Source organism: Xiphophorus couchianus, chromosome 20, assembly GCF_001444195.1.
Source record: "Xiphophorus couchianus chromosome 20, X_couchianus-1.0, whole genome shotgun sequence".
NCBI lineage: Eukaryota > Metazoa > Chordata > Actinopteri > Cyprinodontiformes > Poeciliidae > Xiphophorus > Xiphophorus couchianus.
In genome coordinates this window covers 6,840,962-6,856,632 of record NC_040247.1, presented here as the reverse complement: position 1 = coordinate 6,856,632, position 15,671 = coordinate 6,840,962, and positions in this window count along the sequence as shown.

The following is a 15,671-nucleotide window of genomic DNA, read 5'->3' as shown; positions in this document are numbered from 1 at the left end:
TCAAAGACAGACTTTATTTCCTGTTACCTATCATAACTGTCAACACACTGCCTATAATAGGTGCATATGCCACACCTGATAAATGACACAGATAAAATAATGTTAAAGCCAAACCAATGACAACACATGTTGCCCTCAACTTCAGACTTCCAACAATAACTAACTTTCAATTATAATTAGGGTCTTGCCTGCAAAAAAAGAACAAAACAGTGTAGTTAAAAGAAAAAAACTTTTTGAGAAAAAAAAAGAATAGTCAAACTGAACCACACTTACTGACACAAAATGACTGTCCAAACCACCCTCTTTTGCTAGGCAGATTTTGAAGGATGATCCAATGATTTGGTAACTGCATAAAGAAAAAAGAAATCATAAAGACTGATAGACTCTGACAAACCTTACATAAAGTTCAGGTGATTTACTATTTACCTATTATGCTCCTAATTTTATAATTTATATTTACGCTTCACAAAGAGTTATAGTTTGCAGACAGACGGGATCCAAATGACTCCCTGTTCCCCCTTTAAAGTTGTATCTTTCTTCACAAAGTAACATTGGCTATAATCTCCAAAATCTCATGGAAGTATGTGGCATGAGCAGATGAAACGAAACTTGAACTTTTGGGCCAACATTGCAGGATGAAAGTTTTAAAAGTACAGGATGTAAAAGCAAAACATTAAAATGTGATGGCAGCATCATTTTCTTTATTTGGAACTCGACTTGTGTTCATGGTGGCTGGAGTAGCAGCCAGCTTCACTGTAAAAACACAAAGTCTTAACAAGTCGTTTTGCTCCAGTTTCAACTGCAAATATCTTAGTACACTTGAAATAAGACAAAACTAACCTACAGGTAACTATTAGGCTTGTTTTAAGATAAAGATAAAGGCTTGTTTTAAGTCAATAATTATTTAATATTGACGAGAAATACTAGTTCCATTGGTAGACAATTTCACGACATTTTCCCCATGTTTTAAGTGAAATAATCTGCTATAATCTTTTGTGTTTTTGTAGTGTTCAGTTGACACTGAAAACTGTCAGGTGTGTGCTAAAAGGCAAAAATGAAGATAAGTTTGGATTTTCAGCAATAGTGAGTTCAGGAATGTAAGTTACAAAAGAATCCCTTTGTCGGAAGAAACTATAATTTCTCAAAATGTTCTAGCCTAAAAAAACTGAAATGAACTCATAAAGCAAGAAATTTGACTAAAACAATAATTTAATCTGGTAAAATGTATACGCAGCCCCAGAAATATTTCATGACTAAAGCCATAATTCATCTCAGTTAAAGTATGAAGTAAAGCCATTTTCTATGTGATGTTAACCTGTATTTTTACTAATTTTATTGACTCACATAAGCATATTTATGTGTGAACATATCCACATATAGATCAGATCTTGACATAGATCAAATTCTGCATGGTATATACAGTATATTCTGTTATTGCAGCAGTAAACTAAAGAACTCCTTGAAAATAAAAAAAAATAATGTTATCCCTCATGATTTAATCAAATTGCTGCAAGTCAAGAAAAACATTTGATTTTGTGAAATAACACCATGGCATTTAAACAGATAATTACATAATTTAAACATATGGAATCATTCATACCCTTCTTCACAGACTATTTTGGCCACTGAATGAAACTCAGTAGTGTTGCTGGTAACAATGTACATGTGTTCATCTGCTTTAGGGATACCACAGTCTATCTCTTTGATATAAAAAAAAAAAACACAAAAGAAGACATCAGTGTTTATGTAGAGCCAATACAACCCCATTATGCATGTTTTCATCAGGTGTAATATGCAAGTTAGACAGGACTCACTATTGCAGACAAGATCTGGCTCAGTCCACTTCCCATCAGTGCAGTTCATGAGACCAGAACCACTTTCTTTTTCATATCCATTTCTGCACACAAGTGTTACCTGAGAACCTCCTGGGAAATCATTTGTTTCAAGAGATTTAAAAGTGTAAGCCTTGTCCTCTCCAATTTCAGGTTTGGAACAGTCAGCTAGGAGGAAATAAAAATGAAGAAAAACCGCATCAGAAAATGAAACTTGGGAACTAATACAAAGTACATTACACAAAACTGCTAATAAACATACAGTAAGGCGTACATGTTAAAACCTTTATACAAAAGCAAATGCAGATTTTAAAATGCCTTTCTTATTTGAACGTCACCAAATGCCTTTGCATTAAAACTTATGTCTGTAGGACAACAAACGTCAAGCAAACGTCCAGCCAACGCTTTCCTTTCGTCGGCAGTCAACAGCCGCTGGATATTATATTTTGATGTCCGGCAGACGTTGTCAAGGCAACGCTCCGGGGATGTTTTCCAGAAATATTAATGTTTCACAAATTGCTATGAACGCACACCTACGAACTTGTATGTCTTCTAGAAGATATAGCTTCTATAAAATTAGAGCATTGCTAATCTGTTTATCTCATAGATTTAATTTGCCAACTTAGAATTTCTGTGGAATTTAAACGAAAAATAAAGGTTTCAGTGATGTGAAGGCTGCGACGCCAATTTAGACTTTGTTAAAGTCCACATTGTTTTATTCTCAAAATGACCCAACATTAAGGGGAAAAAAACTATATCTGCTTTTATATGTAATAGCAATAACTAATACAGCAATATAAAATTCATTTAGCCGAATTACTGACCTGCAAGTGCAACATTTCCAATCAATAGGTACAGGATGAGGAGTTTTCTCTGTCCATGGGAGTCCAGTAAAAACTCCATAACAGGCTGCGGAAGGAGATACAAACTGTCCGGAAAAAGCCACTTCTACCCCAGTCCAACTTATTTAGGATGGTAATGCGGTGTGTAGACGCTCCTCGCGGTGTTAACGATTCTCCTTCCACTGAAGACTATGGGAATTTCGGCTTTTTTCAGAGAGCGCCGCTGTGTTTGAAGAATGGCTTGTAATGATGAACGTCTTACAAGCCGGCTCCCGTCGTTCATTCTTCAAGCCGAAACGTTCGCAATCAACCCTGAGTATTGAACTCTACGTTCACTGCGGTCTGAAATGACCCAAATCCGATTTTTTTCTTCATTCAACCTGTATCTGAACTTTTCGTGACACAGATCCGATTTGACCCAAGCACTTGGATTTTTGGTTCTAAATCCGAAAAGCCGTCGTGAAATGAATAACTTCTGTGCCATAATTCAACAGAAACATAAACTCCTCCATTTCTGATGACGACGTCTTCAACCTCCACTCAGTGGCGGGCCGTGCATTTCACACCTAGGCCTTCAGTAGTGCTCCGTCTGAATCAATCCAACCCTCAATAACAATTTTATGGCTATAAAACTTCTACAGCTGCGACACACAAAAAAAAGCATAAAAAATAACCTGATAAAATTGCAATATTATTTAGGAATATAGCAACATTTTACTCACCAAAAATCCTGATTATTTGTACACAAAATCCATCCTCCTTTCTTTCCTCAAGAAGATTTCAATTACTCTGTTGTGCAGATTATCCGTGTGTTTCAGTTCCATGAAGTCCTTTTCTATCGCCATCGAATCTAATGCTGAAAGTTATGGAAGCCCGTTTCCGCCACAATGTAAAAAAAAAAATAAAATAAAAAAATCTCATTATAATGAGATACTATCTCATTACAATGAGATAGTATCTCATTATAATGAGATAGTATCTCATTATTTTGAGTTACTATCGCATTATAATGAGATAGTATCTCATTATAATGAGATAGTAACTCATTATAATGAGATAGTAACTCATTATTTTGAGTTATTATCTCATTATAATGAGATAGTCTACACAGGCTCAGGACATTTGGAGACTGTGGAGGTTGAAGCCCCATTTCGAATTGGTTCAGTCCACCTGTAGCGGTTTGACTGTACCGTCAGTCGCGCCTGCCGCCTGCAAGCACCCAGCTAAACATAGCTGTTTACAACGGTAAGAAATGTGGTTTTGTTAATTTAAGTTAAGTCTGTAAGCTAGCATAGTATAAAGTCATCAATTTGGCATACTGACAACGGTAGCTATTCTTGAAGATAGCTTAAGAAGATGCATTCATGTCTTTGAAGCTAACGTTTTCTGTTTCTTTACTTCGTCAGTCCACAACTGACTTTCCGGTAACTGTAGTTAATATCGAAGGATTACGTGGTACGTTTATTTGCTGTAATGACACATGTTCAGTCTACCACAAAATCGTGGTGTAATAACTTGTGAGTAGTTCGTAGATGCTGCATCTCGCTCCCAAACCACTGCGACACCAAAACAATACCTCTAATCCTATGTATATATATATTTTTAAAGTTAAACTAAAATATGTCATGGCATTTTATGTCACGTTCTCTCTGTGTCTCTCTCTCTTTTATTAATATTAAATTCTAAATAATTTATTTAACTGCACCCCAAGCAAAGAAATGTAAATAGGCTATATACAGTATATATACTCCTCAAAAAATAAAGGGAACACTTTAAGTGTTAAAAACCTGTTTAAGTGTTCCCTTTATTTTTTTTGAGCAGTATATATATATATATATATATATATATATATATATATATATATATATATATATATATATATATACACACACATACATATATATATATATATATATATATATATATATATATATATATATATATTTGTATGTCTGCAAATCTTTTTTATTGATTTAATCAGTAAGTTCAAGTAACCATCAAAACCAAATGTGCTTGCTTTTGTACAGTGCAGGTTGTTTCAGAAAGACAGAAGACTTGATGGTGTGGAGCACCTGCAGTTTCACTGGCCTTGTCTGATCACACAAGAGGTATATGTGAGTTCTCTGCCATAGCGTGTTTCTCCAGTTCTCTATTGAAAGACCTCTATGCTTCACAGATGGCTTAATTTTCTGCTAAAGATTAGCAGTAGAAAATGTATTGTTACTACCAATAAATACTTTCTTATCTTTTCTGTGAATTTAAAGAGGTTTCTCAAGATGTGTCCATTTTAAAAGTAAAACTACTGTATATGCATACATTTGTCTGTACGCTAGCATAGTATAAAGTCATCAATTTGGCATGAAATAACTGTGGTAATAGTTATTATAAAACAAAAGTTTAAAAGATGCTAAATATTTTTTGTGAAAGAATTTATTTGTGACGTTGAAATAGTTTGAGTTTAGCCTTAGTAAAATCATTTGATGAAAAAACATAGTGCTTAAAGACATTATGAATGTTCCAGTCCAGGGTCTTTCTGAATGGAGTTTGCATGTTCTCTCTGTGCATGGTGGATTCTCTCTGGGTACTCCGGCTTCCTCCCACAGTCCTAAAATATGACTGTCAGGTTAATTGGTCTCTCTAAATTCTCCTTAGGTGTGAGTGTGTGTGTCCATGGTTGTTTGTCCTGTCTGTCTCTGTGTTGCCCTGCGACAGACTGGCAACCTGTCCAGGGTGACCCTGCCTCTTGCCCGGAACGTTAGCTAGAGATAGGCACCAGCACCTCCCGACCCCATTAGGGACAAGGGTGTTAGAAAATGGATGGATGGAGGGATGGCATTATGAATGACTATATTATGATTAGTTCTTTAGGTAAAATTATAATTTGTAGTATGACTTGCTTTACATTTTATTGGAAACATATGATGATGGTCTTGTGTATCTTCTCTTCCAGTGTATGATCACAGAATGGATGACCTGAGTGATTTCCTGAGGCAAAGGAATATTCCAGAGGAAACTATCGAGACCATGCTGAGAGAGAAGGTACTAAATCAGTATTTCAAAAACTACAGTTTTTTTTAAAGCATGTGTCTAGCAATGTTATCTAATTTAATTCAAATAATTTGCATGCAATTCTAGTTCCATTTTTGTAGTTTTAAAGAAATTATTTTTTATTGTCCTTGTTTAGATTGATACCAACGTCATCCAGCTCATGACAGATGAAGAGCTAAAGAATTATTTGCCATCATATGGAGACCGCATAGCCCTATCAGGATACTGTAGAAGGAAGGAAAATGGCCCCCCAAGCCGTCGCAAATCAAAACTGTTTGAGCGCCTGAAATCAAAGCTGGGTAAAAGAAAAACTGCTCATGAAGATGGCTGTGGTATGGAAAAAGAAGAGCAATCTGAAACAACTGTAAAGAAGAATGCTCTGAAGTCAAAGAGAAAAATAGAAATAGGCTGGCTGCTTTATGATGAAGAACAACAGGCTTTTAAACAAGTAAGAGCAAGAAGAGGTGGTGGAACAAGGAAGGTCGATGTATCAAAGGATGCTAAAAAAAGTGAGATAATCCAGATGGCTATTGGCCTCTTCTTTCCAAATGGAAGAAATAGAGAAGGGTCCATAGCAGATTTTGAAATGGATCTAAAAGATTATCATGAAGTGGCAATTGATGACAAAATCACTGTTGGACAAATGTTTCATGTTACAAAACTGACTATTCTCAGGTTTTACCTGACCACCCATAAAAAGAAGGCTAACCAGTCAGTCAGTCAAGATGAAGTTTTGTCTTCATCATTTTTTCAGGATCAAGACAGTTCTCTGAGTCAGCCCTCCTCTTCATCTGCTGTAAATGTTGCAGTGACCAGCCAATCTACAATATCCACAGAAGTAACTTCTGACTTCCTATTTGTTGGAAACATAACAAATCATGAGAATATTAACTTTTCACTTCATTCTACAGAGCTTAGGGAGGAGGATTTGGATAGCAGTAACATAGTGTTTCTAGGACCGTTTTCTGACAGTGAGCCACAGATTTTGGATGATACTTTGCCAATATCCCCTCAATCCACATCATCCTCCAAGGCAGTGAAGAAGATACTGATAGTTCACAGAGGACAGGTACTTCCTGAGCTCATAGCACATTTCTGTGATGACGGACTTTTAGATAAAGATTTCAAAATCCAGCTTGTACTGCCAGATGGAACACCTGAGATGGGTTATGATGACGGAGGAGTCGTTAGAGACTGTCTTTCTGAATTCTGGAAAGATTTCTATGACCAGTGTACTACAGGAAACACTTATAAAGTGCCTTTTCTGAGACATGATTATGGACAGCAGCAGTGGGAGAGTGTAGGCCGAATAATTGCTTTTGGATGGACAAGAGAGAAATATCTTCCTATGAAGATTGCACCTGTCATACTAGAGCAAGCAGCCTTTGGACAGGTTAAAAGTGAGGTGGTGGAGAATTTCCTTAAGTGCATGTCTGAATCTGAGCGCTTTGTGTTTCAGTCATGGCAGTCAGACTTCAGCAGTGTTGACAAAGAGGAATTGATAGAGATTCTTGATAACCGCAGTTGCAGACGAATGCCCACTGCCAGCAATGTAAACGAAATCCTCCAGGAGCTTGCACACAAAACACTTGTCCAAGAGCCTGCTTATGTTATTGAACAGTGGGCCAAAACACTCAGTATCATCGGGAACAGCTTCCAGGACCTTTCTTCAGTGTATGAAAACTTGCAACCAAATGCAAGAAAAGTTTTGAAGTCCATTGTCTTTCCTGAGGAAATGAATGTCCATCAGAAGGACATTCAAAAGTACGTTAGCACGTATATCAGGAATGCAGATTTGCAGCATCTGTCGTTGTTTCTAAGGTTCTGCACAGGTTCAGACCTGTTCCTGGATAAGAACATTCTTATTGATTTCACAAAGATTCAAGGGTTTCTCAGAAGACCTGTGGCTCACACATGTGGCTGTGTCCTTGAGCTGTCAATCTATTATGATAGCTATACAGATTTCAGTGCTGAAATGAACAAGGTTTTGGAGTCTAATGTATGGGTCATGGACATTATTTAGTTTTGAAAGTGGTGGAGGTAGAGGGTGGAGTTCCACGGTTGTGGAACTCAGAAAAAAAAGGATTTAAGGTGGCTATTTAAAGTAACAAGTTGCCTATCAAGATCTAAGTAGATGTTTTAAGGATTTTCCCCAAAATTTCCTTGTCAGGGTTTAAGGTTTTAGAGATACCTTTTTACCTGAGTAATTTCCAAACTTTCTCCAGATGTAATAAAACGGGATCAACTGTTTGTGATAGGTAAATGTTGGTTTGTGCAGCACAGCTGTTGGTTTGTTTAAGGGTAGGTTGTCAAAACTCAACAAGGGAGATATTCTACCACACATGCACAAGTTCTGCATATCTGTTAACTGTCAGGGGAGCAGTCAAAATTCTATCTCTGGAAAGCCATGATGCCATACAACAAAATGTAGCTGACTTTTGTTATGCCATAATTAACATGTTAATTGTTAGCTGACATAATAAATCATAAGAGGTAAAGTGAAAATTACTGTAGGAAGTATTTAGAAGTTCACAGCCAAAATAAACAAAAATAGGAACTGTTTATTGTTATTGTATCTTTTTATGAGACACAACTATGTTGACAGTTGTACTTGTTACATTGCATCCATATTCATAATAAAATCGTTTTCTAATTTCTTTTTCTTTTTTGCACATTGGATTTCTTTTGTGGAAGGTTATGAAAAGAGTCTTTTTGTTTTACTGGACACAACTTGGTAAATTCCTTTATCTTAAACTTATTAAATGCACTTTACACCAAGGCAAATTTTTTTAAGCATTTGTGATTTATTTTTGGGGATGTCAAAGTAATGGATTGTTCTTTGTTGACAGAATACAAAATAAATACATTTTGAATAAAGTTTAGAGTCTGTTTATGATTTGCTGTTGCACTGTAAATAAATTGATTGGCCATAATACTGAAAAACATGTATATGTCAAGAGTAAGGACAACATTTGTACTCTTATCAAATTAATACCAACTGCAAACAATAGCATATTGGTTATCTGTTACTAATAACATGATTAAAACATTGCTTCTACATGTAATACTCCTGTCCATATATCAACAGTTTCCCTGAACAAGTAAGGCTAAGAAAACAGAGAGCCTGCAAATGTTGGTACTAATTAGTACTGTTTTGAACAGGAGGCTAGTATTTTCCATTAATAAATAAGATTAAACACATAGAAATTAATAAATTGACCTTGACCACAACATTGAAGGAAACTAAAATGTTTAGTCTTTTTAGGTAAACCATGGAAACAAATTGTAACTCAGTCATGCCTTTTAGTTTTACAATCAGTGTTTACACAGGACATATAGATAATATCTGACTTGTTAGATGTTTTGTGGACCTGGGTGATTTAGAGAAACTATTCCCTCAGCCCGTCACTGATCATTTGACGGAGTCTTACATAAAGATTAGTAATTTCATACACATCATCTGTCATTACCAGTCTGTGCTCAGTCATGAGTTCAGTGCATAAGTGAAATACATCAACATCACAGGGAAAGTCCTTGAAACGACATTCTTCTATACATATTTCCAGCTTTGTTAGATTAGCAGACTGTAAAAAGTTTGGAACCCCATACAGGTTGGGAACACCATGCATTAATGTGGGACGACCAGGAGGAGCCCGAGGATTATTTGTAGATCGTATACGATGGTCATTCCATGTATGGACAACTTGATCCAGCTCCACCTGTTTGATAAAAAAAAAAAAAACGGGAAAAAAATAAGAAAATAGTTGTTAGAAAACAAATTCATGCTTTTGTATTATTTGTAACTTATTTCAAATTTGTGTGCTGAAAGCAAGAAGTAAATTTATAGTACCTGTATTGTTTGTAGGAAGCAAAACTGGATCAGTGATTTGTCCAGAAAGCTGTCAACAAAATAGCCATCGGCTTTAAGCTGGTCGAAATGGTCCATCCAAAACTGGGCACATTCACTTCTTAAAGTGCACCACCATCGCTCTATCCTTTGATTTCTTGTACTCGGACCGAGAATAACAGATTCAAAACCATTTTCATTCTCGGTGTTATGCAGAAATCTTTGCATCGCTGCCACATAAGTGTTCTCTGTGCCATGATCCATTCGTATCTTTTGTGGAAATCTATTATACTCCATCACAGCATCAATGAAATAGCCAGCAATAATGTGAGGGTCACTATTAGTTTTATTAGCTTCTAGCCAGATCATTTTCCTTGAAAAGCCATCTATGCATCCATTAATACATATCCCATAAGGCTTTAATTTGTCGTACCCATCGATGTGCCAGACATAGTTTGGTCCCCGACTGACATATATGCGTCGTCTCAAGCGATTTTGTGCACGCAGGTCAACCCCGTTGGGATCCAATAGGCGCATCAAAAGACGTACTGTTTCCCTGTCTGTGACTATGCCAGCCATCCAACATTTCTGGTGCATCCACCTGTAGCCGTGCTGTTTCCCAGATCCATTTAGTTGTTGCTCAATAAAAGAGGCCACTTCTGCAACATCTGTCTTATTTTTTCTACGCCAAAGGCGCTTCTTTTGCAGTCTTCTCTCCAGTGTCCGGAGACTTAATTTAACATTATGGGTTTCTTCCAAAACTCGCAAGATTTCAAGATTAGTAAAACCACTTCTGAAGTATTGCTCAATGATATTATCAATATCCATTTCTTTCTATCAAGTTGAGCATATCTCAAGCTATAGGGCCAACTCAAGTTATCTCATTATAATGAGATAGTATCTCAAAATAATGAGATACTATCTCATTATAATGAGATAGTATCTCAAAATAATGAGATAGTATCTCATTATTTTGAGATAGTATCTCATTATTTTGAGATAGTATCTCATTATAATGAGATAGTATCTCATTATTTTGAGATACTATCTCATTATAATGAGATAATTTTTTTTTTTTTTTTTTTACATTGTGGCGGAAACGGGCTTCCATAGAAAGTCGAGCCTGCCCTGTTGTATTTCTGGCATAAGTTTTAGTTAGTAGACTGAAAGTGGCGGACAAATCCTTTTCCTGGTTGTGACAGGCTTGCTAGCTTCGGAGTTGCCCGACGTTGCTTAACAATGTCCAGCTTTTCTTGAAAAGTCCGTCTTGAAAATGTCTTTGACAGTAAATCTCCAACCAAATCCATTTCTTCTCCTCCTTCACCCATTGTGGGTTGACAAAACAGCTATTAAATCAACACAATACAGATGCAGTTTGCTAGCTCTGGCTAGTACACTCTTTGACTGTCCAATCAGAGCGTGTGAATACGCTGACGTTTCCGTACACCTGCTAGAGGGCATTGGTGTCGCCAACTCAAAATCTGATTGGTTGAAGCAACAGTTTGACCGACATTTATTTTATGCTACAGGGCCCGCGGAACTGATTGTGAAGGCCCCAGGCAGATTTCTTTGACCCTGGCAACAAATAGTGGCTGAAATGTGATTGGCTAAATGCTTAAATATGAAAATACACGTCTGGAAGCAGCGCAACCAGGGGGCTAGCAATGAAAGGAAGCGGACAGACCATTTGGAATTATTTAATACGTATTCATGGACAAAATATAATTAACATCAGTCTGTGATTCAGATATTTTTAGGTCAGCAGAGAAGGTCTTGCAGGCCCTGACGGCCCACCACTGCCTTATGGGCATACACCAGAGGTGTGACCAAGTCACTGTGTTGCAAGTCTCAAGTAAGTCTCAAGTCTCTGTCCTCAAGTCCGAGTCAAGTCTCAAGTAAAGACAGGCAAAAGTCGAGTCAAGTCTCAAGTCAGGAACCTTTAATTTCAAGTCATTTCGAGTCGTTTTTATTTTATTTTATTTTTTTATAATTTGCAATTATACATAAAATTCAAATAATAGACCATTTGTTCGTTTTAAGATATGTATTTATCTCAAATGATAGAACATGTGTAGCTGAACACAAAGTATAAAAAACATTTTTAAATTGGGCCACTTTATTGCCCAGTTCTGTTAAACTTGATATTCAATAAAAAAAAACGAAAATGCTGACATTTCCACAGCACAATACAAAGAACCATAACAGCAGTTTTTTCCTCTTTTCTCTGACCTGTCAAAACAATATATTGTCAATATAATTTCCCAACGTAGATGTCTTCAAATACACCAACCATCCTTAGATGATACTAGACCCGGCTCATCATCATGATGGGACAGAGAGACTCTGTTCCCTGTGTTCAGGTCCAGAATCTGCTTTCTGTTCCGGAGCCCCGCTCACTATCCACCGGCTTCCTGAGCTAACACGGTGCACATTATTTGTGGAGGCATTTGAAGGACCGGATTTATGGTAAATAATCACCAATTTAACCCGGAGTACACATGCTAACACGAAGTTAGCTAAAGTCAGCTATCTTACAGCAAAAGAAAAGTGCCACCTACCGATCTTTGTGAAGCTTCAAATGCCGAACAAAGTTGGACGTCGTGGCATCTCCATCCAATATTCTCTTCTTGCATGTTTTACAAGTTGCAGTTCGTTTTTTAGTCGAAAGTTCATAACCTACGTAGCCAAAAGAAATTACTCGCGGAAGCATATTCGAGCGGTTACTTCGTATTTCGTTCCCTGAGCTCTGTAGCTTTGCCGCGTTTTTTAAACGTCCAAATCCTGTTAATTTGATTGGTTGTGCTGCAGCTACGTACACATACATACATAAGGAGAGAGGAAAACCATAGTGACGGTCTGCGCATATTGATGCGGAATGAGGGACATTAATTAATGACGCAACTTTATAAATAATGTGTTTTAAATTTTAAGACTTTGAGTAAAAAATATCAAGTCTTTTCAAGTAAACAGCTTCAAGTCGAGTCAAGTCCCAAGTCAATGGCATGAAAGTCAAAGTCAAGTCCGAGTCTTTGAGCATTTTTTCAAGTCAAGTCTCAAGTCGTGATTTTAACGACTCGAGTCTGACTCGAGTCCAAGTCATGTGACTCGAGTCCCCACCTCTGGCATACACTAATGACAGCTGCAATCATGGCAAGGTGGTCTCTTTTCATTGCTCTCTAGACATATAGTTTTTTTTTTTATACCATAAACTGCAGATCATTCTACATATGCAGGGGATTTATCATAATTATCATCACTACTGTTATACCCCTCCTAGAGCCAACATTATGAGTGTGCTCTACAGTTCCATCAGTGACTTGCATCACTGATGGAAGTCATTGATGGAAGAGGGTATTTTTCTTGTTGCTGGAGAATTTAATCAGGTCAATATCAATCAATCAATCAATCAAATTTTATTTGTATAGCACATTTCAGCAGCAAGTCATTTCAAAGTGCTTTACATCATATCAAACACAGAAACACAATGCAACATAGCAGCAACAATCAAAACACGACATTAAGTCACTTTCCATCAATAAATTTGTAATTGATTACGTTTCAAATACAATCCTGAACAGGTGGGTTTTTAGTTGAGTTTGGGTTTACCTGTTACACTCCTACTGTATTATATGGAACAAAATACCTATTGCTATTTTTATTCCCACTCACGCTCACAATCACACAGTTTAAAACGATGTAAACAGCATTTTAATGGGCTTCTGGCACAAGGTGCCGTATACCTCTTTCACGGAATTTTGATCTGGGACTCCGCCGTCCCTCACGGATTTTTGTGCAATTCTATGGTACCTGTTAGTGTCTAGAATTTACAGGGTTTCCATTACGCGCAATGACCCTCAGTCACTCGCCGTTTTTCTTCCTGCACGGGGCTCCGTACACCTCTTTCATGGAATTTCGAGCAGGGACTCCACCATCCCTCACGGATTTTTGTGAAATTCTATGGTACTTGTTCGTGTACAATATGAAGACGGTTCTCCTTCATTTCCATCAGCACATCAGACTTTGCAACCAGAGGCTCAAACCCGCCAGGGCTCACAGCCTGCTGCCACGTTGCTGTAAGGGTGGCAGCAGGGAGAACAAACCCTCACCATGTTCTGCCTGCTGCCCTCTGGGAAAAGGTTCAACAGCTTCAAATGCAGAATAACCAGATTACACAACAGCTTCATCCGTCATGCCAAACTCACTTTAATTCAGTGTTTTATGTATATATATTTACATTGATAATTTTTTATTATTATTTATTTTATTATTGTTTATAATTTATTATTATTATTATTATTATTGGAGCCTTCGAACAAAAATTTGTTCAACATGTACATTTTTAGATGTACAATTGAATGACAATAACGTCTGTCTATGTCTACCCTTTTAAATGTGACCTGAGTCCAAACAGCCAGGTTGCATTCATCCAATCTGAACACCATTGATAATCAACAAATGTCACTATTCTGTGTCCTGATACACGCAAGCGGGAAGAAAAGCAACAAACATGAAGGACTATAATGAGGATAAAGTTGTTAATGAGCTGGCTCGGGTCAGACAGCAACTTCAAAATCGCAAGATATGCTCCATCAGCACCCACTTCTGTTTCCGCAAAAACTGAGGACTTCTTTTTATGGCAGTTGACAAAACCATGGGCAAAACACCGAGTAGGCTCTATCTGTGATGTTATTGCGCCCTCTACTGCGCATGCGGGACAATTTCAGGTTGTTTGCAGTTCACACTGGGGATCACATACAAGTCACATATTTGGAAGTGTAAACAACTATGCCAAAAAAAAAAATTCTGATTTCACAAAAAATCGGAATTCAGTTACTTCAGGTTGCATTGTGAATTTTTTGTCTTCCTAATTCAACACCTTGAAATTGCACTTCTGTCTCTTTGAAAACTCATGCTCTTCCTGGTACTCCGTCTTCAGGAAGTCACCACAACATTGCTCCTGTTTTAACCCCATAGCGTTTTCAACAGTGTTGTAATGAGAAGTAGCTTGCATGATGAGCCCAGCAGGTGTGCAGTTCCATCAGGCGTTTGCTAATTGCTGCTAGTCTGAAGGAGCCGACTTGAGGAGTCACGGGGGTGCTCTGTGAGGCGGAAGCTCGATAGGTTGGAAACTGCACATCAGAGGAGGAGCTACACCTCGAAAAGAGGAGGAGCTGTGCCTCGGTTCCCCAGGCGTTTTGCAAAGCTGAATGGTTGCCGTGGGAGATTTAAGGATTTCTTAAACATGCATGAACAAATCAGGTCAACTAACCAGGTACACGTTTGATGACGGAATGCCATTGTAACATGATGTAAAGCTCAAAAAAGTCAGAAACCAATAGGCTAGGGAAAAAAGACAAAAATTCATTCAAGGTTCCAAAAACTATAAACGCGACCTCTTACACATAGTACAGGGCATAAAGAGGTATCATTCCTTTTTGTTAAGGAAATTTCCAATCTTCTGGTCCACACCCTCACAAAGATATACACTGATTCTGTTCTGTTCTGGTAGTAATTACATTCGCTCAGTTTTTCCTCAAAAGTAAAACACTTCAAATTTTTAACATGGAATAAATACTGTAGCTCAACATAGACTTCTATTTTTTTATCCAGTAGCCAGGTTCCACAACAGCTTCATCCCTCATGCCATAAGACTATTAAACTCCCATTAATTTAACATTTTATTGTTACACTAAGTCCCTTTAATATTAAAAGGGACTTAGTGTTTCATAAACATGTATATCTTTACATATGAATATTAAATATATTTTACACTCATTCTTCTATTGTCAGAAATAGAAGATTTTTTTCTATTTTATCTGAAAATGTTTCATTTTAAAGATGATTTGAAATCTTTCTCAATAAAATGGTTTGTTATTGTCCTGCATAGTAGACAAAAATCCAACAGTAAACGTTCATGAAAAGAAAGAATTTTCACCAGCCACCAATGCAGTCTGTAAACTGAATTAACCCCATTGTGTTGTTCCTGAGCAACATGGATTATGTGTCTGTCCTGATAAAACATCACAAAACAGAAAAACCCAGAAATTCACAGGCTTAATATTCAGCAAGAACTCTAAGCTATGTGCTTTTCTTAAATAACTA